Below are 6,000 nucleotides of genomic sequence, written 5' to 3'. Positions count from 1 at the left end.
TACTGACCACTGCAGACCGGGAACACCCCACAAGAGCTGCAGTTTTGGAGATGCTCTGATCCAGTGGTCTAGCCACCACAATCTGGCCCTTCGTCAAACTCGCTCAAATCCTTACTCTTGTCCATTTTTCCTGCTTCTAACACATCAACTTTGAGGACAAAATGTTCACTTGCTGCCTAATATATCCCACCCACTAACAGGTGCCATGATGAGATCATCAATTCAATTCAATTTATTTTGTATAACGCCTTTTACAATGAACATTGTCTCAAAGCAGTTATACAAGAGAAGAGAAACGGAGAAAGGGGAGGGGAAAAATATATAACTAAATAACTAGTAATAAGAATAAATTATTAAATTAAATTATTAAACCATTTTATTTTATCCCTAATGAGCAAGCCTGTGGTGACGGTGGCAAGGAAAAACTCCCTGAGATGATATGAGGAAGAAACCTTGAGAGGAACCAGGCTCAGAAGGGAACCCATCCTCATTTGGGTGACACTAAACAGTAAATAATGTAACTGTAACTGATTAATGTCCTTTCTACAACAGCAATCAATGGCCCATGAGGGACTATTAGGTCATTGTAGATTCTAAGGTCATTATAGACACTAATTCTTTGCTGTCACAAGCTGACAGATGAAATGGCAGATCTGTGACGGTGTGAAAGTCCCCAAGTGGCTCTGTCCATGGTGGTCTCCTGGTCCACACAGATCCATCCACAGTATCAGTGGGCACCACCAAGCGACGAGACCAGGGGATGGGCAGTGGTCAGGCTGGAAACTGGCAACACTGGGAGCTCAGGAGTGGGGAGTATAGCTCGACAGAGAGAGAAAAATATTAAGTATGAGTTTAATAATAATCAGTGTTATTCACTTCACCTCTCAGTGGGCATAATGTTATACCTGATCGGTGTATGAACAGCGAGTTCAGCTAAAACAGCGCCAAGTTTTTTGGGAGAGCAGGGAAAGTGGGAGTGAGATCAGGTAAATGATAGAAAACATGCAGAGGTGGAGCTGTAGGATGGGGATGGGAAATGGTTAATGGAGGAGGTAGAAGAAGAATAGGGGCCTGATGAAGAGAAGCAGGTAGAGGATGACCTACTAGTTCCTCAAGAGCTCTTGGTTGCTCCTGGTCACCCAAAAGAGGATGAGGTTCTTTTCAGAGCCTGGTTCCTCTCAAGGTTTCTTCCTCATATCGTCACAGGGAGTTTTTCCTCGCCTCATTATTAGAGATAAAATAGTAACTTTAAATTTCAACTTTTTCTATACTTCTGTAAAGCTGCTTTGAGACAATGTCCATTGTAAAAAGCGCTATACAAATAAATTGAATTGAGGACAGATAACAGGCGGAAGAGTAAGAACTCAGGAGGGACAGCAAGAAGAGGAAATAGCAGAGCAGTAGGAACAGGTGCTGGAGGGAGAACAGGTAGATGATGGGAAGCAGACAAAGGAGGAGGACGAGCGAGTCGAGGAGTGGGAACTGTTGTAGGAGGGAGAGCGGGTTAATTAAAAGGAGAATTGAGCGCAATTGTAAACTAAACTAAATAACATTGGATATTTGGTTACATTTCCCTTGCTTGCAACTGCATTAACCCACTTACATCACCACACTATATCTCCTAGCTGGATTAGGAACATCTGGGGATCCCCAGGAGGAGTGTATGTGTATAGAGAAACCTGGAGTGACCTTCTCAGCCTGTTATTAGTGCAACTCCCACTAGGATAATAGTGAAAGGAAAATGAATTAATGACTAAAAAGAAAGTTTCTTGTGACTTTACTAGAACAAACACTTTATATATTCAGGACAGGTGTCGGAGTTGTTATTATAACCTGAACTCGAACTCGGCAATGGTTCATTTTTGACATCATTCGCTACTGAAGAACAGTTTTGGTTTATTTGTTCCCAGCTACACCCAAACATTTTATAACAAGTGTGCTGCCCTCAGGCTTTTTCATCGCTGTGTGAGTGATATATGTCATGCATGTGTATGTGCTTGGTATTATAGGGAGTGTGATTTCAAGGAACTGGGTTTAAATCCATCTGACAAAAAATGTGGAAAGTGGTACTTGTACAATTTATAGAATATGTAGTAATAATTACACACTGAAGTCTTCTAGGGAAAGTGTTCTGTCCCGATGTGTTCCCCCAACTGCAGTTGTCTTTACGAATGACAGTAAATCGCAGCTCGTGTGTGTGTGTGAAAATAAGTTGGGTTGGGATTCTGCAAATGGATCCGTTCCATTTTAAAAGACTGCTACTATAGTTTTAAACAAAACACCCCATTTACCTAAACGTTACTTCCTACAGATTGTAATGCATAATTATAACACTTTGCATGTTGACATTTCCCGTACATCGAAGTACCAATTACTGGGACAAGGTGTAACCGGTGAAAGACGACAGATATGCGTGTTAGTGGGATGAGTGTATGCGTCCTGCTAAACCACCGGCTCTGCTCACACATGTAGGAAATCAATGACATCACCGACAGCCCTGGAAGCAAAATCACGCCAGAATTACCAAGAAGACCGAAGGCAATCTGCGCTATGAAGTCATGGCTCTTCTCACACACCTTTTCCTGTCGTGGAAAAATGAGTCATTGTGTCTTAATCCCCAAAACCTTTCCCCAAACACCCCAACCGTAACCTTATATTCAAATCTTAAGTCTCAAGAATAACCTTTACTATAACATAACCCATATTAATAACTATTCATGACCCAAACCCACTTTTTAATACCCCAAGCCCTAACTACTAACCATTAATCCCTTTGGGATGAATAAAGCACCTACCTACTCACGCACCTACTCCTAATTTTAACCATTACAGATTAAGAACAAGTCTCAATCGAACCCCTAACCTAACACCTTTGATTGATCTGATTAGTTCATTCATCTTTGTTAGTCTAAGGATGGGAGACAAATCGCACACTTACAGTGGAACCTCGGCATATGAATTTAATTCGTTCTGGAGGAGAGTTCTTAAGGCGAAAATTCGTATTGCGATATGAGTTTTCTGATAATAATAATGTGGATGCAGATAATCCGTTTCAGACGCCCAAAAATATGACCAATGCGAAGCGTATGTAAACTGTATGGCTGCTTACAAAGAACCCAAGTCAAGCATTCCATGTCAAGGATCCTCACAGGAAGTCGTGCCACCAAGCTTGGGCTAAAAATAGAACAGACCACCCACGCCACTAATCTGTCAACAAAAAAAACGTCCGAAAAATCATGTAGCTTTTGAACGCATGCTGAAGGCGACGTTGGTTGACTCGTAAAATTTGTCTGTTGGCTTTGCTCGGATTTCCACTGACGCAGGTTTTAAAAGGCTCCTGGATGTACGCGCAACTTAGCCGGGGTTCCGTTCGGTCCGTATGCCGAAAATGCTTCGTATGCTGATGCAGATTTCAAGGCAAAAATTCATAAAGGAGGGCTTTCGTATGTCGAGGGTCCACTGTACATTCACACCTGAGGGCGATTCGACTACTTTTGGTAGATGGACGAAACACGATGCTGTATGTAAAAAGATTTTTATGGCCAATCTCTGAATATCTTGAATATCAATGTTTAAAATATCATACATTAAAGCCACAAAATGCATTAGCAGTCTGCTAATGGAGAATTAATAATAAAACAACAGCCATGTAAGCAGTCGGTTATAAAAATGGCACATTTATTGCTACAGAATGGTCATGTACATGACTTCATTGATTAACTACAAGATGAAAACTGACAGGCAAATGGCCGAGGATGAGCTGGCTCGAAGAGAAAACTCCAGCACACAATCCGTTTACACACTGATACTAGTCTTAAAACAAGGAACAACAATAACAATGACAATAATAATTAGAAATATAATATAATAAACATAATTCGAATTAAACAAACAAAAAAAACAACAACAAAAAGTTAAGAAAAAGAATATAAACAAAACACAACAACGACAACAAAAAAAAATGACATAAAAATTCGAATAAAAGGCTTGAGGCACACAGCCACACGTTTGGAAAAAAAGGTGTAACTGTTGTATACTTTTATATGTTTTTGAACCGCTGCTCGGGTTTTTATTTATTTATTTTTTTGTTTTTTTTTTTTTGTTTTTTGATGGATCCGCTTGTCCCCTCATTTTCACACCATATAGCTTCGTCTTGTCGAGTAACACAAAGCAAAACATTAAATAGTAAAATAAAGTTGTTTTTTTTTTTCTTTTCACATTATTCCAATAAAAGTGGAATACTTCAGAGTCGGCTGGTTCTCTTTTCTTTCCTTGCTTTGTCAATATTCCTGATATAAAATGATCGCCCCTGCAAAAACAAATGAGCCGAATCTAATACGTTTAATTTAGTACTCATCTCCTCTTATAATAGGGTGTGCTAGTCTAATTCATAGCAAAAGAGCTCTAGAGAAAAAGAAGTTTTATGACAAAAAGCCAGGCACTGGTATATGGGAAAATCTCTGCTTATTGTATTTTCTTCATGTAATTGCATCACGAGTAACAAGGATGGGAAAAAAAAAAGGCCACATTCGATGGTTTTTTTTTTTTTTTGTACAATTACACACGACTGTAATAATAGTCTGAACTGAACAAGTCTAAAACCCACATATAAGAACGGGGAAAGTAACAATGAACAGGTTTTTTCTTTTCTTTCAGTTTGTGCTTGTTGGTGATTTATTTTGTTAATTTAAAGGTGAGTGAATAAGGAAACTGAAAACTGAAAAGGAAAACCATCATGGAAGACGTCCACAAATGTGCATATGACGAGCGTCACCGATCGCCGGAACCAAACAATAAGCGAAGACAAATGGGAATAGGTTTATGTTTTCAGTTGTTGTTGATCTTTCGGCTGCTCCCTACACGTGTGAGGGGTCGCCACAGCGGACCGACTGGTCCACACAACAACTCGGCACGGGTTTTTACGCCGGATGCCCTTCCTGATGCAGCCCTCCCGTTTTTATCCGGGCTTGGGACCGGCACTGAATCCAGTGGCTGGGCTTTTGGGCACTGGCTGGGAATGGAACCCGGATGCTAGGTCGAGAAACCTACCACTGAGCCACCAGGATGGTGTTTTCAGTTTTGATGTATTTTCGGAAGAATTGAAATATGCATGCAAAAAAAAAAAAAGGAAAAGTGTCGATTATTTCCAGTGTCAGAAATCCTACAGCTGGAGTGACGGAGACTGATCTCACTCTGGAGTAAAAACATTCCATTACGGAATAATGAAACTACAAATACTGGCATATATATTTTTTTCCAGAGTGCATTTGGCAGTGACAAAGTGTTTATCGAAAAAATATAAAAAAATAAATAAAATAATAAAGAAAATCTAAAGCCTTCCACCTTTCTCACCTATTTTGCGTTATTAATTTAGATATCAGATCAGAAAATAAATGCTTTTTGGTGGCAAAAATTCCTTACGTGTTCCTTATACTGTCAACTGTGTGTGTGTGTGTGATAGAGTAAGGGTAAATGGTCAGTGGAGAACACTGTGTTGCAGCTTGTTTTGTTTTTTTTTACGACAAGCAGTGAAAAGGAAAACAAGCAAAAACAAAATGATATAATACAACAACATGAACAAAGAGCGAGAAAATAATGGAAAAAAAAAAATCTGTGGCACAATTGATCAAAATATATATTTTTTTGCTTATTTCACTAAGATTCCTGGTATAAAAGGATTGCCCTTGCAAAAAAAATAAAATAAAAAATCGATTCTCATCAGGAAACGTTCTCAAAGCCTGGTGCTGTTTCTCCATGATGTGATGAAACACTGCAGTGAGAATGTCACCTTTGAAAGCACAACGTGTAGAGATATAAGAAACAAACGGTCTGTACCACAAACCTACGATTTCTGAACGGAAAAACAAAGCAATTTTAAAGAGCTATTGGGAAAATGTCTGCTTCTGAAGCACCATGTTAAACTGACTTGTGCCAATTATTCTGTTCTTCGGTATTTTACCGAAGAACTCTCGATAGCCGACGTCGACGGACAGCGGAGTC

This window comes from Hemibagrus wyckioides, linkage group LG18, assembly GCF_019097595.1.
Source record: "Hemibagrus wyckioides isolate EC202008001 linkage group LG18, SWU_Hwy_1.0, whole genome shotgun sequence".
In the NCBI taxonomy this organism is placed as follows: Eukaryota; Metazoa; Chordata; class Actinopteri; order Siluriformes; family Bagridae; genus Hemibagrus; species Hemibagrus wyckioides.
The sequence above is the reverse complement of the archived record's forward strand: the minus strand, read 5'-3'. Positions refer to the sequence as shown.